A 24,750-nucleotide genomic window follows, 5' to 3' on the forward strand; every position below is an offset into this window, starting at 1 on the left:
GAGTGAACACAAGGAAAGCGGCGGGGCCAGACGGCATCACCGGCCGTCTGCTGCGCTGCTGTGCTGACCAGCTAGCAGGTGTGTTCACTTACATCTTCAACGAGTCCCTGGCGAAGTCTGTGGTCCCCACATGCTTCAAAAGATCCACCATCATCCCTGTGCCCAAGAACAGCAAACCCTCATCCCTGAACGATTACCGGCCAGTTGCACTGACCTCGGTAGTAATGAAGGTGTTTGAGAGGCTGCTGAAGAACATCATCTCCTCCTCCATCCCAGACACCATAGATCCGCTGCAGTTCGCCTACAGATCCAACAGATCCACAGAGGATGCCATCGCCCACGTCCTACACACCACTCTCAGCCATGTGGACAAGAAACAGGGTAACTATGTGCGAATGCTGTTTGTTGATTACAGTTCAGCGTTTAACACAATATTGCCCTGCAGACTGTTCACAAAGCTGAGGGATCTGGGACTTAACAGCCGTCTGTGTGCATGGGTGTTGGACTTCCTCACTGGCAGAACTCAGGTGGTGAGGGTGGGCAGGTGCTTCTCCAACAGCATCACCATCAACACAGGAGCACCTCAGGGATGTGTCCTCTCGCCACTGCTCTACTCCCTCTACACTTCAGACTGTGTGGCCACCCATGGCTCCAACACCATTGTGAAGTTTGCTGACGACACAGTGGTGTTGGGTGCCATCTCCAACAACGATGAGGCGGCCTACATGGATGAAGTGAAGAATCTGGCATCGTGGTGCCAGGACAACCACCTCCAGCTGAACGTCAGCAAGACCAAGGAGCTGGTGGTGGACTTCAGAAGGGGTCAGCACAGAGACTACAAGCCCATTATCATCAATGGAGCTCCAGTGGAGAGGGTGCAGTCCTTCAAGTATCTTGGTGTCCACATCTCCTCAGACCTGACATGAGCTGCCCACATTCAGGTCCAGACCAAAAAGGCTAGGCAGCGCCTGTATCACCTACGACAACTGAGGAAGTTCAGGGTCTCTTCAAAGATCCTCAGGATTTTCTATACAGGCGCTGTGGAGAGCATCCTCACACAGAACATGACATCGTGGTTTGGGAACAGCTGTGTGAAGGACCAAAAAGCTCTCCAGAGAGTGATCCGTACAGCAGAACGCTGCTGCAGGATTGCTCTCCCCCCGCTTCAGGACACCTACACCAGGAGATGCCGGACTAGAGCAGCGCAGATACTGAAGGACCCGTCCCATCCAGGCAACAAACTGTTCCAACTTCTGCAATCTGGTAGAAGGTTCCGCATCTTCCGGGCAAGGACAGAGAGACTCAAGAGGAGCTTCTATCCCCAAGCCATCCGTGCTCTAAACACACACACCCGCCCTCTCACATCATCTATAATTGACTGAGTCAGGACTCTTCCAGACACTAAACCAAGGCACAATGTACATTTCAATTCCTTTAATTTTAAATATGTTTATATTCTGTAAAATATCCTGTAAAATAGTCAGATGTCTATTCATATTAATGTACAGAATTCACCTGCTTGCTGCTACTACTGCACATTCACCCAATGTGTGTATATATATATATATATATATATATATATAAAATGTTTTTCCTCTACCCCCCCCCCCCCCCCCCCCCCCCAATTTTTTTGCACATGTCGAGGAGCGTGTCAGGCTACATTTCACTGTGTGTTATACTTGTATAACTATGCATGTGACAAATAAAGAACCTTGAACCTTGAACCTATTAGATTTCTACTAGTGGAGGTTTTTATTCATCAGCAGCAGCAGCAGAGGGAGCTGCTATAGTTTGCTACGGTATAATCTCTCATCAGATTCACTTGCACTCATCACCATCAGCAGTAGCAGCAGCATAATTTAGACATCAACGTCTTTATTGCTTAGTTATACTAACTGAGAACCAGTCCAGGGTCTCTGGCTTTCCCTTGATGAGACAGCCAGCCACTCTGGCCCATTTAAGACATGAAAATAGACCAGGGAGGAGGAGGAGGCTCATCTGCTGTGGGGGCCTCGTTTTTAGAGTTGCCCGCCCCTCCTAGACATCAGAGGACTGATCTGTCGGTGTGGATCAGCAGCTTGCGTACAGCCAGCCCTTTCTGTCACAGCCCTGCTTAATATTCATGAGAGCAAATTGGAATACAGTCATTTAACTTCCATGCATGGTGTATTGCCTCTGGCCAGATCAGATCAGTGGGAATGCTTACTCACAGTGGACTCCCTGGCCCTGGCTGGTTATCATCTCCCTGTATCAGAGCTCCTAGCTCTATACATAGCTCTACACATATTGCTTTCAAGTTCGTAGACTGATATAAAGAAAAAAAAACTTACTTTGGTGAAATATGATTTTCATCCATGGTAATCAGATTAAATGAAATGCAGTGTACCTGTACAGTGTATTTCAAATTTGGGTCACCCACAGGTCAAGGCCCTATTTTTAGCTGCTGGGAATAAAGCTTGATCACATGCTCGAGCGCTGCCTACATCACACTAATGCTACTATCCATAAATGCACAGAGCAGGAATTTGTTAAGGTTGAAAATTGCTTCCGCTGTTAGTGTTGAATGTGAGTGAGCCAGGTATGATCTCCACATCCCAGGCAGACATGCCCTGAGGGCACAGAGCACAGAGCTGCTTTAATTACCCAAGGTTCCTGCTGTCACATTGTCACTATGAGGTACCCGGTGCCACGCTACCATGCAGTGCAGAGTCCCCATGCTGCGGTGGCGTTGACAACTCAGACAATGGATCTGCTCGCTCAACAGATGCAACACAAGTGCCCCCTGAAATATGGGAAGCTGAATCAATCCCACTATCTCTCTGATTCTCTTTTTGCCCCTTCTTGTTTGCTTTCTGCTGTTCTCTCTTCTTCACATGTCACAGAGAGTTCATGACAAAAAAAGCTAGCAGCTGCATAAAAGATGGAATATGTTGGTGTGGGATGAGAAGTCACATGTGGCACTGGGACCATTCATCTTAACTTGCAAGGGACACATGAGAGAGGAAAACATCACACAAAAAGTGACTGTAGCATGTTTTGAGCATGTGTCAGGCTGAAAAATAATTAAGTGGTGAGTCAAGGACTTCAGGACCTGTGGAATCAACCATGTATACTAATCTTTATTTCCTTGCATTAACACTGATTCACTGTTTACGTGGCTCTGCTGTGGATGGTAACAGCCTGTCAGCCGATCAGTTATGCTGTGGAAAGGAGCACAGCTATGGCTCATAATAGGTGTTGTTTGCTGTATATACAGTAATTCTGTAGGAATGTTACAGCTTCTCTGAAACAGATCATCAAAAGGTCAAACACTCAATAAACAGATTTTTCTAATAGTTTTTCAGTTATAACATTAAACAGACAATAGATTACAACAGCTCTGCAAGAAATGACTGTATAGTTATGTTTAAATATCTGTGTGGCAGTCTAACAACAGACACACTACCAACCTTTGTCGTCCCATTAAAGCAGATGGCAATAAACAAAGAGCTAATTTTCCCATATCTTACATTCCCAATAAAAACCTTTAAACTTTTACGTGATGTTTTTACGTGTATAATGCACATAAAAAACACTATAGAATGAGGACACAGTATAACACAATACAAAATGGTGCTCTAAGGAATATTTTTATATGGTCAATGGGTTTTTTTTAGTAATAAACTCTCCAAAAATGATCACCTGTCGCTACACACCACTGTTGTGTCTTGCATCTTATTGTTTTATGATGGATAACTTCTGTTCACTCTTCACGCCTCTTTAGTTTTACAAGAAAGCTCTTCTAAGGGGAAAAAATATGTATGCATATTGGTTCATAACCAAACAAAAGATGGAGACAGCTGGCATCTAGCTGGTGAACTTAGTGTAGCATTTAGCACGAGCGGGTGGAGACCAAAGCAGAGCTAAAAGGAGAGCCTCTATTGGGCTTTTATGACTCAGAATCACAAACACATCTCCAGATGTAATAAAATGAATGATAATATTATTCCATGTAAGTCAACCGTTTTTGCGCCATGGACTGGTTTATGTCCAACAATATTTTCACGGGCCGGTCTTTAAGGGTTTGTAGATAAATACAAAAAAAGAAAACCAGCACCGCTACCAAAAAAAAAAGATTTATTCATAACACTCGGGAAAAGACCCAGGGAAACCGAGTTAATGATAAAAATGATTAAAAAAAAAACCCTGATTAAAAACCGATAAAACCCCAGAAAACCATAAATTTTACACCCAAGCCTCAACTCTCGTGGCCTGGTACCAAACGACTCACGGACCATTACCGGTCCGTGGCCTGGGGGTTGGCGACCGCTGATGTAAGTAATAGTGTGATTTTATATGTATTTATTTATTTTTGGTGATATAGTCGCGTTTGATGTGTTTATATACGTTCTTAAATATTCTTATATGCTTATAACGCATTTCACACACAAACACTTCATACACATACACTTCAGCCCTGTAGAGATTTCTTTATAGCTTTGAAAGTCTTAAAAAATAGTAAATAATGATAGTTTTTAACATTATTGCTCCAATATCTGTCTCATTGCTTCCTAAACCAGTTGCATAAACAGTGGGAATTACAGAAGTGCAACGTGTAAACAAAATACAATTGAGCTAGCTATAGGAAACTGCAAGAATAGCACTCAGAACTATGACAGTAAGCACCAGATTAGCGAATAAAAAGCTTACATTAAAAAGAGGGTAAATATTAAAAAAGTTCTTGTGATAGTTAAGGTTTACATAAAACAGCTTCCCTCATTCCTCCTGTCCCTCTGAAGATCCCGGAAAAAAAAATCATAGTCAATTATAGATACATATAATGCATTATTGAACTGTGTCATTTATTTCACCTTTTACAGTTGAGCTCATGAAAAATTATGCCAATTACTGATTTCCTCCAGGGCAATGTAGTAAGTGGTTGGACCCTGAGGCCATTTGTTGGGGAATGACTTGCTGCTCTTTGTGAGGTCGAGGGGAGTGATGTACATGCGTCATCACACCATTTTGCGGTCTGGCTCCTGAGTTTAGTCAATTAGGAAAACGAGCAGTGCAGCGATATGCGCACTTTCACCAGAGTCCATTTCTTTGTTAAATTAAATCAATCTCACTCAGCCAGTCTAAATTGAATAGCTCTCACCTACTTTTAAATGTGAAATAGGCGAATATCAAAACAGCCGTGGCATAAATCCTAATCCAATTTCTCTGATGCTCGCGAAGAATAGAAGCTTTTCAAGCAACTGCACACTTCTTTAATCTATCTTCTCTCGAGACATTTTCTATTGTAACATCTTCAAGAGTCAATTAACTTCACTTGAATAATTTGATCGGAAAACTTTGAAGTGTGCTAGCTGTTTGTAACTGGATTTTTTTTTAAATTAAGAAAAAATATTATGTGTATTTTTTAATTTCGTTTAAATAAAATTGACAAACTTTCTTCACTTACTTCCCCAAATCCAATCAATTGAAGTTTACAAAATATGACGTTTTACTACATGCATACAAACACCTCATTCACAGCACAAACTGTCTTTAGCATAATCAGCTGTGTATTTTGGATTTCACATGAGGGAAATTCTCTGCTGGATGAAAACGAACCAAAGCAGTATGTTTAAAATATCTTGACACGAGTGATTTTAAAGTGTCCTCTCCTTCTCACTAACCTTGAGCACCATCAGGTGAGGCTGAACCCCCCTAAAAAAAAAAACTACAACCACCACCACCACCACCTCCGATCTGTATTATCAACAGAGCACTGAGAAGATTGATACTCCCAGTGCCAGCTGGAAAAAGAGAATGAATCAGAATTTAATATGACTTTGATGTATTATTTTCATCTTAGCCGGTGCCACAGACCCATCGAGAACCCGGCGCACAATCCCACAGCGTCTTAAAATATTTAAATTGGCTACAACTTTTTGATGTTAGAGACTGTACAGGTATATGAAAGTTTCTCTGCTGGGAGCATATATAGTGCACATTGCAGAAATTTTATTTGGACCACCCACTCTTAAAAAGTCAGTCTTTCTATAAACGCATATGTGACATTTACACAATCTGCTTTATATATTGTTGAAGAAACTGTATATGCAATATATATTATAAGATATAAACTATATAATACACTATATTTAACAAATACCTATTTTTTCACATATCTGAGAAACATAATGAGTTGTGTAAACATCTTATCATCCCTTTAAACAAATGAATCTGCAGAAAATATTTTGCATGTATGCATATGGGCATGTTCTAGGACAGGCAGATAACATATTGCAGACAGGCAGCAAGCAGAATCACGTATTGTATAAAAAAAGGGATGCAGACATTGATTGATTGGTACTTGCTACTTGTGGGCTGTACTACAGTCTGAGTAACAGCTGACATGTTAAAAACCATAATTACAGCATCAAAAATGTGTTTTCTATAAATATATTATTTTATTGTGTCTTACATTTTTCCTCACAAAGGTGATTAGAGCCCCCTAAAAGCTATAATGCAAGCCATATAAGGCACTTTGCTCCTTTTTGGTAATAAAATTTAGGCTGCATTCTTGCCAACAGGGAGACCAGGCAGGCATGGTGAGATATTGCAGTGATACCTGTGATATTACAGTCTCAGTAGAAAAAACAGCATTGTTTAATTTGACATAACAATTGATATGATTCTGTTTTTTAAACAAATGTCACCAGTGTGTTTTAATACAGGAAGAATAAACAGCTACCACCCCATTTGTGGGTTTCTAGCTAGCTAAAAAAACAACAAAAAACAACTAACTTTGTTAGCCTAAACATTTTAATCTAGAAGTTTCAAATACATCTAAAATGAGTGCACTTTTTTGACATAGTTTTTCGCGGGTTTGAATGCTACTAATATCAGTGTTAGCTCGTTTATTTTGTATTTTATTTTAAATTAGCATTAGCCTTTATAGCGCTAATTTAAGCTAACATAAAAGATAAGGTTATTTTCGCCATTTATTCATATTCCTGGGGGGAAAAAACTTTTTCACTTGCTGTCTATTTGCAGAAGCACAGTTTACCCCTCATAATATAATATTATTTAAATTATTTTGTAAGAAAAAATACATTTATAAGAAAATACTGTAGTGGGGGGGCAATATACAGAACACTGTTTCATCTAAGCTTAATGTAGCAAATATATAGCTTTATAATCTCACAGAAAAATATACTGTCTGTTTGTATTTTGATAAATAGTTATCCTGCCCTGAACTACAGTCAAAACATTTAAATGAAATGTCTGTATAGTTTTTTTTAGTGTAGTGGTGTAGTGTACTTTATATAACATTGAAAATATAGGTCTCTGTCCAACTTTTCAATATATCTGCATATTCCTTTCTCAGGAGAAAGGCTCCAGCAGTGATCCTTACCTCCATAATAATTTTTGTGTGTTGAATTCCTAATCTTCAAATGAGTGTTTTGCATGTGTACATGTGCAGGTCAGTGGAGTGTCTCATTGCTAGTTCAGAGCTACTGGAGCAGAGAAAAGGATGGAAATGTCTGCAATTTGAAACCTTGTTAGGAATTTATGAAGTGCTAAAATGTTTTCTCCCCAGAGAGGGTCCAAGCCAGCTGCCAGTGCCACTGTAAGCCATTTACTGCAGAGCTTTGCCACCAGGCTGAGGCGACAAGGCATACACACACAAATGCTGTATTTTTGCCTGAAATACAAACAAACTGTCTTTTCACAGAACCTCAGATCGTAGACTTCTGCTGCCTTGGCTTCTTCACTCTGAAATCAAACAGCTGTAGATTTATATGCAGCTAATTGAGCCAACATTGACATTTATTACCCTCCTATCCTCTTGAGAATGCTCCTGCACTAACTACATTTAATGCCATTCTCTTTACAGTGATGCCAGTTTAAACCGAAGCATGAACATAATCACGGCCGTGGACCTTATTTCATAATTGATGGGAGTTTATGTTAATTTAATGTTCCCAAAATCCCAGGGATGGGAATACACTGATGAATCTATAACTGCTGATCATGAGCAATGAATAAGCAACACTTGGAGTCAGAGATTTTTAACAAATACTGATTCAATCTTCTTCATCTTAACTAATTTAAATTGATACTTAAATATCAAGAGCTTAATATCAAGAGCTTATTTATCAACTTATGTTAAGGTGGTGCTTTCAGCAATAATTACTGCAAAATTTAAAAATGAAAGACTGATAAATAAAATCAAAACCACAGATTGTGATGTTCTCCTATTTTTTTTCTTTTCCAGTTTTCAGTGAAGACCTACATTCCAGCTTATACTTTGTCAATGCATCTCTGCAAGAGGTAGTATTTGCCAGCACCACAGGGACCTCTGTGCCCTGTCCTGCTGGGGGTGCGCCGCCTGCCTCGCTGCGATGGTATCTGGCTACCGGCGAGGAGATCTACGATGTCCCCGGCATCCGTCACGTTCACCCCAATGGAACCCTCCAGATCTTTAACTTCCTGCCATCCAGCTTTAGCAAGCTGATCCATGACAACACGTACTACTGCACTGCCGAGAACCCTTCTGGCAAGATTAGGAGTCAGGATGTCCACATCAAAGCCGGTGAGTCTCCAGATAAGGGTTTGAAGGACTTGTTGTTATTGTGATGATGGGGGAACTTGCATGAGTATGAATTTAACAGACTGAGTGTACAACACTTGTAGTACTGATAGTGTGTTATTTTTTTGTAGTTTAGTGGTTAAGTCCAGCAAAGGTCCAAAATCTTACAATAATGCTGCTTAAAGGCTTAGAGCAACTAATGATTGATCTGTAGGCATAGATCAGACAGTTGCCAGGCAGAACCCTTGATGGTCCAATCCCAAGTTGTTCTCAGGACATGCAAGGTCACTTCTCTCTTTGGGAAGAAACTTAAGGTAGCGCTTTAGATTAGGAGAAACTGGCCTGATAATGTTGGACTTCAATGCACAGCTTTTGGAACTAGTCTACTGGAGAAGGCTGGACTTTAGTGCAATCTGCTATTGCCCTCAGTGATTGGACAGGGCAGTGTCGGACAGAGGTGGGCATACTTGTATCATCCAAGCTTAGTGCCTGAAAACTGGGGTTTTCCCTAGTGTCAAAAAAAGAGATCCTGACTGTAAAGCACAAAATAACAGCTCTGAGTTTCTGGTAGTTTCTTGGAGTCCCTGAGTAGGGTGATGGAAGTGGCCCAAGTTGGAGACACCATTGTCCTACTGGGGGACTTCAGTGCTCATCTGGGCAATGACAGTTAATCTGAATGATCTGAATCCAAGCACTGTTCTGGCATTGGAATATTTGTCCATAAATAACACCACGTTCACACATAAGAATGTTAACCAGGACACCCTAGGGCATAGGTCAATGATCAGTTTTGTAACTGTATCAGTAGATCAGGTGAGTGGAGGATGCCAATTAGCCCAGCCATGCCTAAATGTATACTGAGGAGGTGCGTCCCACCTCTAGTAGAACTTCAGCAGCATTCTGACGGAGGCTGGGGGTCTGAATAGCCCATGTTATGCACCTCCGTTGATCTGTTCCTACATAGCTACAAGGAGTTGTGTAAGGTGGTTGATACCTGCTGTGGACTGTGTTCTCTGAAACACAGATAAGATTAGAAGTTCATGCTATAACATGCACCAGTTTTGTAGTTAAATTTTTTTAGGTGAAACTTGTGTCTCTACTTTAAGCTACACTTTCCACTACCCTGGAAAGTGTCCCTTTCTTTGCAATTTTATACCATAGATCTGAACTCTGATGCTTTCTTTGATGGCAGACCCAGTTTGCTTCACCCTAGATGTCTTTAAAAAAATGCACAATAATGTCATTTTTTTGCCCTGTAAATGAGACGTGCCTTTTAATTCTGTTTTTTAATTGTTCAATAGTATCACGGGAACCCTACACAGTCAGAGTGGCTGACCAGAAGGCTATGAGAGGGAGTGTAGCCGTGTTCAAGTCATCTTCTTACCTGTTTACTGGCTGAGTCTGCCATTACTGGGGCTCTGCAGCTCTATACAGCTATGTCCTCTCACTAGCCAGAGGATGTTGATAACTGTCACATTGAATCACTGGGCTTCTCTTTCTTGTACACACTCCACCTCAGCCAACGCCATTTTGAGTCCAGCAAGGGGTAAAGTGGGACAGTTTACATAGCATTACATACCAATGACCTAGTTTACCCTCCTTATTTGAATCCAGTGGCACAGCGGGATAGCGCAACACACCAGAATGTTCTGTAGCTTGAATTTTTACTCAGGTTAAATGGGATGCTTATCTCTTTGATTGCTCCATGTACTGCCCGCTGGCTGATTTTGCTTCATACTGTGGCGTTCAGGGACCTGTAAGTGAACACTTGATGTCATTTGACTGAAGGCAGAATCTGGGACGGTGTTTTGGTGGCATTTTAAATGTGTGTGCTCAAGCATGAAGATGTGTCTTCTGATCCATGCCAGCGACTTATTTACTCGAGGTTACTCGAGTTACTCGCTGCAAGCTGCTGGTTGAAGACATTGCCTAATGTCACGGAGAGCGAGCAAATACGCAGCATGCAGATATGATTAGGTTCCGCAAATGAAATGAATCATGTAGACAAGACCCAGAGATGATGTTTATCTTAAGTGTGACTGAAAAAACAAAAGCGTCCATGCAAATGAAATACTTTTACGTGTGTTCTCTAGATCAAAAACAAAAGTTTGTTGTCCTGAATTAGAAAATACATGAAGAACGCCTCTGCATGTATAGACCAGGAGTAGTATTTGTGCCATTTCTGCAAATTAAAATGCAATGTCTGCCAGTTATTTTTCCAAATCAGCTCTGATACAGTCCACAGTGATGTCTGTGCTTTTTACCGCAGGCCAGACGGCCTATAGAATATGCAGTGAAGTTTTGATGGATTATATTGTACACTTGGTGGTCTTTTGAGTTCTTTCACGAGTGTTCAAAAGAACAACGATATCGGATTGTCTGTGTTTACTCCAATAAGTATTGCAGCAGGCGAGTGCTGTCAAAAGCATGAGCACACGGTCAAAATCACTGCTGCTCGGTGATAAATATTTGATGGTAGATTCTGATGCATGAGCGGATTCACCGCGCACTGTTATGGAGAGGGTATGTTTACTCTAGGAGGGTTAGGAGGTGTGTGTGTGTGTTGTGTGCTCGTGTTTGTGCGTGAGCAAAGAACAAGAGTGAGTGAGAGACACCATAAGGATACCAACCGGGCTTGACAATGGCAGGGGGATGCAGTCTGGCCCAGCCTAGTTTTCCGACTTTTTTTTTTTCCACAGCCCTTTCCTTTCTTTTATTCAGTTTTACATAAAAGACGATTTAGTCTCAGAGGACACAAAATAAAGCTATCCCACCGCCTCACTGAATTATTAATCTCAGGTTTTTGTTGGGAGCGGTAACATCAAGTGCACTTCTCTACCTTTGCACGGTGCATCAGAATTAGAAGAAAGACACATCTTTTATAAGATATTTCTCTGAATAGAGGCTGAAATAATCAAAATGGTTAAAACATTGTGGCAGATCATGGTGATAAAGACCTGCGGCTCTGAAACATCTAAGCTGATACCAACAATGTGCTCACTGCTTAAATGTTCAGGTGTGAGTTTTTGCCTTTTGAGATCTCTAAGTCGCAGAGAGGAAACTGGCTCAAATCGCAGCTGCTGACATCTGTGGAATATCCAGTGATTCACATTAGGGTCAAAAATAGATGCATAATTACAGACTAGAGCTTGTCTTAATTAATCAGTTGTGATTGAAAAGTTAATTACAATATGAATTACCTTTCAGAACGAGGACTGCTTAGTAGTCATTTGAAGCGGCCTGTTTTCAATGTGAATGAGCATGATGCAAGCTCACCGGGTCCTAATGTTGCCACTAACATACCATTAACCCGTCATGAATTTTAAAATGGATCTCGCAGCACGAGCTTTCAAATGGCCGGCTCCGATCGCCTCCTCGCCGCTTTTGATAAACAATTGACAGAGCTAATACAGAGATGAAAGGGGTAAAAAAATATGAAAGGAAGGAAGGTAGAGTAGGGAGGGGAGGAGTTGAGCTGTGTCCTACTGTGGTCCTGCCAGGATTTTATATGATGGACCTTTATTTGAATGCACGTGTGCGCTCCTGTTGTCTTACTACCTGTGTGCACACATTCATGTAAATGCAGAGCTTTTCTTTTTTTTTTTACACACCCCGGTGTGTTTGCATGTCAAGTGCCCGTGCTTTTTGAAAAGGGTTAGTGTGTGTCTCTTTGTTTTCTATCTACCTGCCTTTTGTCTCCTATCATTCATGATATGAGGCAGCTTAATGAGCTGGGCGGCCTTGGTTTCAGACAAGAGCTTCTGCAAAACCAGTGCTTAAACGCTGAATGAGCTGCAGAGAACATGTTGTCTCAGAGACCTTGTGCTCGTCTCTAGGATGCTCATAGTTACCTATGTTGTGCAATTTGAGCACAAATTCGCCCTGTGCTTGCATCGTCAGTCGTGAGCTGAAATCTGTCAAGTCTTAGATTAGTTCCTCTTGTGCCTACCGTGTACAGACCAACTTCTTATTGACTGTTCTTGCGCACTATAGATGAAGAGGGAACATTAGCCCAAAGTTATCATGCTGTTGGTAAGAAAGGATGCACACAAGATAGCTCTCAGGGTTTAACTTTTGTTTTGCAAGTAGAGGCATCAAACTTTGAAACTGAAAGAGCAGAATTTTCGGCGTAGTGCCTAGATGTGAGTGTTTAGATTATGTAATTGGATCCTTTCTTTAGGTTAATAAATTATAATTTGACTTGTATTTCTCAATAATGTCAGATTGCTGCCTATCTTGGTCTAGGATGTTGTCCCAAAAAGCATCAGAATCTTTCTTTTTAAAGATTGTGCCAAATCAAGTTTAATCTATAGCACATTAAAAAAACAGCTGTTGGTGAAAGTGCTATGCATCTAAAATAAAAATAACATGAAAATACAGGACAAAATGACAAAATGAGTTTAAGAAGGGAAATGTTTGATCAAGCGCTTGGCAACAGTGGGAAGAAAAACTCTCTTTTAACAGGATGAAACACACGCGCGCTTGTTTTCATATCTTAGTGAAGACATCTAATTGACATAATGCTTTCCCTAGCCGCTTACCCTAACCATTAAAAATGGAACATGGTTCTCAGCCTAAACCTAATCAAATTCAAATTTTATTTGTCACGTACACAGTCATACACAGTTGTCAGAGTTCCTGGGTCGTTGACCCAGTGATTTCAGTTTGTTCATGTTCAGTTTAGTTCGCCACATTAATGTTCTCACTTCCTGTTTTTTCCCGTGTCAGCTTGTCTCCTGTGTCATTAGTCAGATTATGTTCAGCCCTGTACTCACCTGTTTCCAATCATTGTCATCATTCAACCTGTGTATTTAAGTTCCTCGGTTTCACCAGTTCTCTGTCGTGTCATTGATGTACATGTGATGATGTCGTTCAGTTCAGTTAAGTCAGCCAGCCATTCAGCCGTCCAGCCAGCCAGCCATTTTCTACCTCTGTTCTGTTCATCCACTTCTTATAATAAACCTTCACCAGTCTTCACCTACCTGCGAGTCCTGCGTTTGGGTTCCTTCCTCCTCGCCTCCACACAACTACTGACAGAATGACACGACCCGTGCCACGAAGACACGCTAGGAACCCAGCGGACTCGGACCTCTATGAGCGGCAGGAGGTAGCGCTCTCCTTGTGGGCAGAAAAACTCAAGGAGAGACAGCGGCTCTTCGCGGAGCGAGAGCACGTCTTCGAGGGCACTCGCTTGGCTCTGGGCGGGCCTCGGAGACGCCGCGTTCCCCCACCTGCTGCCTCACCTGCACCGGAGCATCTGCCGCGGAGAGTGGACGTCTCACGCCGCGCTTCAGCCGCTCCCTCTCTCGCCACTCCGCTCCACGCTCACACATCACCTGCCTCATTCACCGGACCTTCAACCTCGCCACGGCACAGCGGCTCCGTCTTCCACCTCGGCTCAACAGAGGCTCCCGTGCCAGAGGCTCGGACGTGTACCCCGCCCGCTTCTTCCTCCCGGAGAGATCGGCGCACACGCCGCCATAAAACGGACTACTTTCAGCCACTCCCGATGGTGAGCTCCAGTGACTGTTTTTCGCACTCACCATCTGATTATTCGCTCAAAACGCACAATAACCCCATCTCTGATTCGTGGGATGTTTCCCTCCTGGAGGATTCTGTGGACTGGGAAGATTTGTTCTGCTCTGCTCTCCCAAAGACTGTAAATAGTGGTGGCAGGAAAACCAGAACAATCCCCAATAAACCTGCTAACATCACACACCCAGTCATTATCTCCACTCCCGTCAGTCAGTCTACCCCCACACCAGTGCCAGCTCCCAGGAGGAGGGCAGCTGCGACCCAGTCTACCGTCACACCCGCCTCGGTTTCTCGAGTGGGGGTGACTGGTGTCCAGCCACCTCCCGTGCCTGTCCCAGCGCCTAGGCTGAGGACGGCCAGGATACAGCCTGACCCCCCTAGGGACTCAGCTGAGGCTCTCCAGCCAGTGCCCTCACGCTCTGGAGGCACGAAAGAGCTAACCGGTCCACCTACTACTTCACCCCTTCATCCACCTCCTGATCCAGCTTTTCACGCCCTCGCAGTATCACTGGTTAGGCTAGCTGAGGTGTCCCCTGCTCAGGCACCAGCTTTATTAGCCCAGGCTGCACTGTTGTCCCCTTCACTAGCTCACTCTTTAGCTCAGCCATTAGCCTCACTGACCTCTGTTTCTCCATTGGTCTCCTCAGTCCAATCTGTCCTCTCACCTGTAGTTCAGTCTGCGCCTGTCCTCCAGTCACCTCCTGTAGCTCAGTCTGCTCCTGTCCTCCTGTCACCTCCTGTAGCTCAGTCTCCTCCTGTCCTCCAGTCACCTCCTTTAGCTCAGTGTCCTCCTGTCCTCCAGTCACCTCCTGTAGCTCAGTCTCCTCCTGTCCTCCAGTCACCTCCTGTAGCTCAGTTCCCTGTCCAGTCAGTCCAGTCGGCTCCTGTTCCCCAGTCTCCTCCTGTTTCCCAGTCGCCTGTCCACCATCCTGTTCGGTTCCCAGAGCCAGCTGTGAGCTCTCCTGCTCCTCAGCCAGGGGTCTCCGCACCCGCTGGCCCGGCCGCTCCTCAGCCAGGGGTCTCCGCACCCGCTGGCCCCGCCTGTCTCCAGCCGGAGGCTTCAGCTTCGCCCGGTCAGGCCTCAGCCTCGGCTTCAGCTTCGCCCGGCCCGGCCTCTGCCTCGGCTGCACCCACGCCCGGCCCGGCGTCGGCCTCTGCTTCTGCTCCGCCTGGTCCGGCTCCAGCCTCAGAGCCTTCGTCCTCGTCTGGCCCGGCCTCAGAGCCTTCGTCCTCGTCTGGCCTGGCCTCAGAGCCTTCGTCTTCGTCTGGCCCGGCCTCAGAACCTTCGTCCTCGTCTGGCCAAGCTTCAGCCTGTGCTTCGCCAGGTCCGGCCCCGCCGTCGTCTGGTCCTGCCTCGTCTGGTCCGGCCCCCGCATCGCCGTCGTCTGGTCCTGCCTCGTCTTCGTCTGGCCCCCGCATCGCCGTCGTCTGGTCCTGCCTCGTCTGGTCCGGCCCCCGCATCGCCGTCGTCTGGTCCTGCATCGTCTGGTCCTGCCTCGTCTGGTCCTGCCTTGTCTGGTCCTGCCTCGTCTGGTCCTGCGCCCTCCGGGCCATGGCCGGCACGCCTAGCACCAGAGAGCCGCCGCTGCCTTCCGCGCGGCCGCCCCCCTGAACTGCTCCCTCGCCGCCGCCGCTGCCTTCCGCGCGGCCGGCCCCCTGAACTGCTCCCTCGCCGCCGCCGCTGCCTTCCGCGCGGCCGGCCCCCTGAACTGCTCCTTCGCCGCCGCTGCCTTCCGCGCGGTCGGCCCCCGGACCTGCGCCGTCGTCTCCTTCGTCGCCGCCGCTGCCTTCCGCGCGGCCGGCCCCCGGACCGCCTTCGCCTGAGTGGCCGCCGTTGCCTTCCGCGCGGCCGGCCTCCCGAACTGTGTCCACGTCGCCGCCGTTGCCTTCCGCACGGTCGGCCCCCGGACCGGCTCAGTGGTCGCTGCTGCCTTCCCCGTGGCCGCCCGCCTGTACTGTCTCGTCTCGGCCTCAGGCCACGTGGCCGCCCCTGTCTCTGTGTGGACTCCGTCCCTCCGTCCTGGGCCCCCTCCGCCCGCCCTGTTCTGGTTCTTTTTCGTTTGGCCGTCGGGTGCCGGCCTTTGAAGGGGGGGGGGGGGGGGGGGGTACTGTCAGAGTTCCTGGGTCGTTGACCCAGTGATTTCAGTTTGTTCATGTTCAGTTTAGTTCGCCACATTAATGTTCTCACTTCCTGTTTTTTCCCGTGTCAGCTTGTCTCCTGTGTCATTAGTCAGATTATGTTCAGCCCTGTACTCACCTGTTTCCAATCATTGTCATCATTCAACCTGTGTATTTAAGTTCCTCGGTTTCACCAGTTCTCTGTCGTGTCATTGATGTACATGTGATGATGTCGTTCAGTTCAGTTAAGTCAGCCAGCCATTCAGTCGTCCAGCCAGCCAGCCATTTTCTACCTCTGTTCTGTTCATCCACTTCTTATAATAAACCTTCACCAGTCTTCACCTACCTGCGAGTCCTGCGTTTGGGTTCCTTCCTCCTCGCCTCCACACAACTACTGACAACAGTACGATATGTAGTGAAATGCTTGGACAACTGCTCGTGACCTAAAGAAAACAAAAAAGGAAAAGGCTATGAATAAGATAGGAAATAAATATGAAAAATTAAAAAGGGTAAATTTAACTAGGAAGGAATAAAATATAAATTAAGGTTAAAAATGAAATAACTGTATAACACAAATTAGAATGAAGGGTAAATTTAACTGGGAAAGAATAAGATAAAATATATAAATTAAAGTTGAAAATAAAATAACTGTACAACAAAATACACAATACACAATATAGAACTATATAAGAATGTATGAAGAAATCTAAATATAAATAAATATATACACAATAACAGCAGCTGTACAAGTATTAACCGGAAATGAAGAATATAGTGACCAGTGTTGTGCAAAAACAATGTCCAGAAAGTCCAGTGTGTGTGTAAGAACCATATGTGTGGGTCAGTACTGTGTGGTGGTGTGATTGAGAGACCGTATCGCCTGCGGGAAGAAGCTCCTCCTCAGTCTCTCTGTGTTGGTCTTCAGGGAGCGGAATCGCTTTCCTGACCTCAGCAGAGAGAACAGTCTGTTGTTGGGATGGCTGAGGTCCTTCACGATCTTCTTGGCCTTGGTCCAGCACCGCCTGCTGTAGATTGAGTGCAGGTCAGGGAGCTCGGAGCGGATGGTGCGCTCAGCTGACCGCACAACCCTCTGTAGAGCTCGTCTGTCCTGCATGGTGCTGTTCCCGAACCAGGTTAAGATGTTTCCCGCCAGGATGCTCTCTATGGTGCACGAGTAAAAGTTCCTGAGCACCTTGGAGGGCAGTTGGAAGTCTCTCAAGCGTCTGAGGTGGTAGAGACGCTGACGGGCCTTTTTCACCACGGTGTTGATGTGACAGGACCATGACAGGTCCTGCGTGATGTGAACTCCGAGGTATTTGAAGCTGTCCACTCTCTCCACTGGGCACTCGTTGATGACGGGGGTCTGGTAGTTCCTCTCCTGCTTAGTGCTGAAGTCCACTATCAGCTCCTTTGGCTTACTGATGTTTAGAAGGAGGTTGTTCCTCTGGCACCAGTTCTCCAGATTCCTAATCTCCTTCAGGTAGGCCGTCTCGTTGTTATCAGAGATCAGGCCCACCACGACGGTGTCGTCAGCAAACTTGATGATGGTGGTGGAGCTGGTAGTGGCCACACAGTCATATGTGTACAAAGAGTACAGCAGGGGGCTCAGAACACACCCCTGGGGGGCTCCAGTGCTGAGAGTGGTGGAGGCTGAGACATGTCCGCCCATCCTTACTGCCTGTGGTCTGCCAGTTAGGAAGTTGGAGATCCACTGACACATAGATGAGCTGAGTCCCAGATGCTCCAGCTTGGTGGTGAGTGTGGAGGGAATTATGGTGTTAAATGCAGAGCTGTAGTCTATGAAGAGCATTTTAACATAATTCCCCCTTCTAGTGTCCAAGTGAGTGAGTGATGTGTGGAGGAGATGAGAGATGGCATCGTCTGTGGAACGATTTGGACGGTAAGCGAACTGTAGTGGGTCCAGTGTGTCTGGTAGTGAAGAAATGATGAAGTCTCTGACCAGGCGTTCAAAGCACTTCATCACTACTGAGGTGAGGGCTACAGGGCGATAGTCATTGAGAGAAGCAGGGTGGGGTTTCTTCGGGACAGGAACAATGATGGACTCTTTGAAGCATGTGGGGATCACCGACTGAGATAAAGAGATGTTGAATATCTCAGTGAACACAGGAGCTAGCTGAGGATACGACCTGGGATGCCGTCTGGTCCTGCTGCTTTCCTGGTGTTCACTCTTTTGAAGGCTCTCCTTACTTCATGCTCGGAGATGACGAGCACGTTTCCGGTGCTGGCAGTATCTTCCTGTCTGCAGCCGTTAGCGCCGCTAGCACTAGCATTGTTGGAGACCTTAGCTGCAGCCTCGAAGCGAGCATAGAAAGTGTTCAGCTCGTCTGCCAGAGTCACGGCCGCGTTTGTCATACCAGTTGTTGGTGCTTTAAAGTCCGTTATTGTCCTTAGTCCCCGCCACAGGCTCCTAGAGTCACTCTGTTGGAGTTGTGACTCTAGTTTCCTCCCATAGCGCTGCTTCGCCTCTTTCACCGCCCTCCGCATGTTATATGACGCGGCTTTGTACGGGTCCATGTCCCCCGTTGTGAGTCCCGTGTTGTAGGCAGCGGTGCGGGATCTCAGAGCGTTGCGGATGGTTTTATCCACCCACGGCTTCTGGTTGGGAAACGTTGTGATAGTCTTTGTCTCCACGGTATCATCCGCTAGTTTCCCGATGAATCCCACAACCGCTTCCGTAAACACGTTGACGTCATCGTCGGAGCTGTTTCTGAACATGATGATGATAACCTAACCTAATGATAACCTAATTGTAACCCTGACACTAAAACCACATTTTGAGCCTTAAAAATGCCTTTAAACTTGTGGGGACGGGCATTTGTCCCCATAAGTGACTGTTGGTCCCCACAAGTATAGTGCCAAGCCAATTTTCTGTCCTCAACAAGGACGTCTAAACATGTACACACACATACACACACACACACTGGCGCTAAAGGAGATGGGGTGCTTTTTCTTTCTATAGTATGTTTCTCTGTAAATGTGCTGCTTCTGAGTAACTATTTCTATTTTTAACAGCACATATTTGTTGTGTGTGCAGCTTGTGATGTTGTCACATAAGGAGTGTTTTGGGTTGGTGGGCTAAGGCCACTCTCTCGTAATAAAAAAAGCAAAAAGCAAAATCAATAGTTGTGCGCATTAATCACTCTGCTGCCACAGAGAATTATGGGAACGCGAGCTGAAGGATGCATTTTGTGCATTTGCGACTTATGAGTGCTGCGTGAAGGGGAGTTTGGGGAATTGGAACAGGACGAGACAAGACCCTTTTAGCAAGAAGTGAGGTTAGCGCGGAGATGTTTTCTTGTGTACACGCATTGTGCGCGCAGTCATCTCACTGTTGCCTTGTCTTAGCTCGCTGTTGGGTGGCATTCACACCGTGTTATTTTGAAAGCTTTGATGTTTGAGGCTTTAAAATAGCTGGGATCACATTTTCATCTTGAAGGTTCTTTAATAAGCAGCGGTTTTTGGATGGTTCAGGAACATTTTTACGCTTTGTACATTATTATTTGGATTCAGATCTTCCTTCAGCACAGAGGAGAGATAAAGAAAACCTCGCTCCCCTCTGACTTTCTCTTTGAGCTTCCACTGTTTGAAGTCTCCATCTTAGTTGTGGTGAGGGCTTGAGGACGTGATACATATTTGATAAGGATCGATAGAAGGGTTACTGAGACTGAGATGGAGGGAAATCAATCTTGGACTGGGCTTCCCAAAAGCATCTTAAACCTAAGGTGATCTTTGAAGAATCCAGCTCTGGAGCTGATGCACAGACTCGTACATTCTCACAGAAACACAATGCAATTTTTAAAAAAAGTTCCTTTCATGTCCTCTCTTTTCCTTTTTCTTTTTTTTTAGTTCATCTGTTGAACAACTGTTTCACTGATGTTCATGTTTTATATTAAACCGTCTACTGACATAATCGCTATGCACATAAAACAATAAAGCAATCTGTTTAGTGATGGGGGACTGAACAGCAGGCAGCGTTCTGGCACGGTGGCTGTGATTCCCAGCTGATACTCCATACGGATAGACAAAATCAACAACTGTTGAGGCGGGCATTCTTCCATCAGTGTTTACTAATAAACAGTAGCAATATGGCAGCCATTAGGCTGTTTAGGCTGAGAATGATTAGGGTGGTGATGGCTAGGCGCAATGGGAGACTGAACATGCTCTCATCTTTAATAGGCAATTTGGCTATGGGGGATGCCGCTTTGTTTTTGACTTGGCCTGAAGACAGAAGCTTAGATAAGCGCTGATTTGGAAGAGTGTGCTGCGAGTGCAGTGATCTCATTTTAGGAAATTTGTGTTACGGAGGCCAGTGCGATCTGCTGAAAGAAAGTGTAGACTATCAAGATGACATGCAATTTGAAGTTACTCTTGATCTTATACGCATTGTCTTATTACCTTAACAAATAAGACAGAAATAGAAAGATGTAAATAACTTAGCTTTTTTTCCAGAGAAAAGTTAGAAATTTAAGTTTTGTGGTTGAAAGAAGCTCATCTAGAGGAAAAGGTCCATCCTGCCTGAGCTTTTGGATTACTGTAGAGCAACGCTCGGCTGAAAATGGACTGGATCCGGGCCAGAACTAGCCTGGCGTCGGGCCAAAACACAGATTAGTAATAAGCATGGTGTGAGCTAATTACAGCCGGAACAAGCAATTAATTTCTGTTTATAAACTCTCCTGTATGTGGGCTGCTGAATGAAATGGCTGCGTAGGTGCAAGCACCCTGTGCTCATGCATGTGTCTGCATGTGTCATGCATGACAGGTGGTGGGGTTCACGGAGGAATGTGTCCATATGTTCCCAGCTCAAGCACTGGGATAAATTGAGACAAACTGGTGTGCTCAGTCACATCCCATAATGCAGCAGTGTCTGATCCCATCTTAAGTGACTGATTAGAGTAAAAAAGGCACTTAATAACTCAAATTACTCTGCTGACCTAATAGGGATTTTTCACTCCATTTTTTTCTCTCTCTCTCATCTTCCATCCAATCAAGGATTAATACGTGCTCTTATTCTTCTCCCAGGGTGGTAAATCTGTAAAAATACAGTAAATCACATTGAGCCTCTTTAAACTTTCACACAGTGCCTGGGAGCCCGTGGGCCCCATGCTGGGCATCTGTAACACTGATTAGACATGATCATGGTTTCAGAACACCTGCAGTGGACACCAATCAGAGAGTCGGAGAGAGGGATCTAATTTTACAACCAAACACTGTGTGGATGTATAAGTTCGTCTTAACATCCAGCTATAGCTTGTGAAAACACTACTGCATCTTCCCGAGTTATGGAGCTTTGGGAGCTCTCCGTGTTATCTCAGCTCAGGTTTAGTTGCTACAAATGTTACCGGACAGCCTCTGTAAAATGCTTGGGACTTGAAAGACACGTGCTCTGACCAGGCAGGATTGCCATTGAGTTGCATTATGGAAAATAAGAATCAGTGTCTGGGAGGCAGAATTTCCCTCTCGGGTCGATCAAATTTGACTAGACTTTGTTTCTTTTTCTTTTCTTTGCTGTGTCTCCTCAAGCGTTGACCTGTTCACGTTCATCTGGGCTAGCGTTAGGATGCATTTTTGCCACGTGCTAAACAAACATAGTTTTAGAAACTATTACATGTTGTTGCATGCATTTTAGCCCCAGACTTTTTCTGTTATAGGATTTCCATTTTCCCCAATACAGGTGAAGATGTGAAACTAATCCTACCCCAAACCCTTAATACAGTGACCTGGTGAAGCCTGCTAATATCATCAGAATATTATAAAAGCGCAAACTTTAAACTCTTTTGCCAAATAATAAAAGAAAATGAACCGGATTGAGCTTATTGGTGGCTTGAACATTAATCAGTGTTTGGGACTAGTGCAACAAATATACTATCGTAATTTTTATCACTGTTAGTCGCTGTACTGTTCTTTTTTTAATGTTCTTTTTGGTGCCAAGCAGCTATAACTGGTCACTTTTCTTCTGATACAGCTTTGTTTTAGCCATTCCCCGAACACCTGAGATGTCCAATTACTGCACAGTTTTAGCGTATCGTGCAAGTTTGAGTTGACTTCACCGGTGACAAATGGACAAATCGCTCTCCAGATTGAATCCATCACAAGTAAATGACCAGCTGACTTCACAGCAAGGTGACCCTCCATCTTTTCCTTGATGTATGAGGCATCAAGCATCATTATTTTTCTTCAAGGCTCGTTTTCTTTCCTCTTGCCTCTTCTTTGGCATGAGCCTTGAGAACAACACTTAGACACACACAGACAATCACACACTCGGTATACTCGTGGCCCGTCTTTGACCTCACCTTGTCATTGTGCAGCCAGTGACTAAGATCCAAACACCCAAACTCCCGGTGGACTGCTGCTAAGTGGCTGTGGTGAAAACAGCGGGTCTGCTATGTCCTCACTGTGTGCTAGCTGTGTGTCTGTGTGCAATTAAAAGCAGACAAAAACATTTATAATTAAGCTTCCTGTGATATTACCGCACTGAATTAATGATTTCGAGATATGTGGGGGACTTCTTGTACAAGAGGTTCTTAAACCTGAGAGGACGCGTCGTACTGAAGCATTAATGGCGCTGTGCGTGTACGTGGCCAGTCAAACTGTCATTTGCAGCAGTGACGTCACGAGGTGACAACCACGGGCAGAGTGGCCTTTTGACAGACGCAGCCTGTAATCTGCACATCAGCGTAGGAGTTGAGCCAGCCTATCACAGCCGAGCGCCCATCGCCGCACACGCTTATCACCTGCGTACAGCTGCTGTTGCCCCTTTGAGGGAGCGAGTGAAGAGGATGGAGAGAAAGGAAAGAAAGCACAAGAATGAGCGCCTGAGACAGAGGCTGATTTGTGTTGTGTCGCAGCACATTCTCGCCTGCATCTTTCTTTCATACAGTTTCTAAGGTGTGCGTTTGAAGAAGCATTTTTCTGGATCCTATAATCCACATTTTTTCCCTCCCATTTAAGGGTCGAATGGAAGGAAAGTCTTTGTGTTTGTTCTGATTAGTGCTGCATCAGCCCAGCAATAGTTAAAAATGTGATTCAGAGTGGAAGCATGCTTTGTAGCCCTTGCGAAATGAGAAAGGAAAGAGAGAGAGGAGAGATAAGCTCAATCTGAATTGATTTTCGTGTTACTTTCTGCTGTACTTGAGTTTCCATAGCAACGTGGTCAGGTTCCCTCGGCCTCCTAGGGCAAGTGTAATTGTTGTCTATTTCTTCCAGCAAACTTTCCTTTCCTTTCCTTTGCTTTCCTTTCCTTCGTCTTTTGTCTCTGAAAAATGGAAACATACTGTAGATAAAATGGTTCTTGGGTTTCTTTTTTGCAGCTGGCTGAGACAGAATATTTGTATTAATAGTAGCACAGTACCGCCATCCAGCCAAAAATATTCCATGTTCTCTGAAAGGGAGCTTTGGAAATTGCTTAACAATGTAACATTTAAGTTTATCCAACTACTCTGACTGAGAAATCTCATATATATTGAGAGGCAGTAGCTATGTTTCCCCATATAAGGCCAGTGCATAAATTATTATAATGCCCCTAAGACCAAAGTCCCAAACACCGGTCTATTCAAATATTGTTTTTATCCATCCAACTGTCTAAAACTCAAAGATGTGCACTTTACTTTAAGGTTTAATTTAAGAAGCAATAAAGAATCTGCACAACCGAGAAAGTCTAAGTGTCAAGATCGTTTGCAGTCGCTTGTCATGCGTTTTGATAAATGATGCATCGGTTATCAAAACAGATGAATTTCTCTTAATTCACGGTTAATGAATTTCAGCTTTAAATGGGTTCAAAAGGTAAGTGTTTTATTATTTCCTTTGCTTTATGATTTATTGCTGTATCTATAAGGCTTGTCAGTGATTTACAGCTCTTTGCTCCTGTTGTCCCCTGACTGATTACCATAATATAAGAGCTTTATTTTCAAAAGAAGCTCAGATATAATCAGTGAAAATGGCCGTGACTGAACCTTTGCAGAGTTTAGATTAAAAGAACAAAATGTGTTCACGCACAAATTTTGAAGACGGAGACAGACAAAGGAAGCGAGGAGGAAAAGGAAAAAAAAAAGAGTAGCATAATCCTAAACTGAGTTTGCTGCACATCATCTGATAGATGCATCTTTAAAAAATAAATTAGATATCAGAGCTCTCTGTGAGAGTCCAGTGATACACTGCTGTGCACATAACGAGGCCTTCACAGCTGTTTGGAGTCTAATGGCTCAAAGAGGCCTTGCCTCCTCAGCAAGAAGATATGGAATGCATCTCGGGGCATTTGATTGCTGCTGATCGAGAAACATTTACATTATGGCTTTTAGGACATTATCGAAGAAAAATGGTCCAAAAGCTGATGGAGCTGAGGTCAGCACTCTGACTGTATTTACAGTATATTAGAAAGTGCCTGAGGGAGGCACAAAAAGTCTGGATGTCTCCGCAAAACATGCTCACCGATATCTAGGTTAAAAAAGGTGTATATGCTAATTAATACACATTTCCCCCAGGGACGGTGGGGAGGCCATGCAGACAATCAGAAATTG

General features: G+C 44.6%; 1 protein-coding gene across 1 annotated transcript in view; it reads left to right on the forward strand.

Moving 5' to 3' along the window:
• Positions 1–24,750, forward strand: part of LOC147314319 (low-density lipoprotein receptor-related protein 1-like) — a 51,178-nt gene that overhangs the window by 14,068 nt on the left and 12,360 nt on the right. Inside the window, exon 2 of the mRNA XM_086261163.1 lies at positions 8,249–8,566. The gene's annotated coding sequence lies outside the window, so the exon portion shown is untranslated. The remainder of the gene's footprint in view (positions 1–8,248; positions 8,567–24,750) is intronic.

The sequence above is a fragment of the Aulonocara sp. 'chitande type north' Nkhata Bay genome, linkage group LG14 (genome assembly GCF_057382095.1).
Source record: "Aulonocara sp. 'chitande type north' Nkhata Bay isolate Kocher_YH1m ecotype deep benthic linkage group LG14, A_spYH_male_GT1.1, whole genome shotgun sequence".
Taxonomy (NCBI): domain Eukaryota; kingdom Metazoa; phylum Chordata; class Actinopteri; order Cichliformes; family Cichlidae; genus Aulonocara; species Aulonocara sp. 'chitande type north' Nkhata Bay.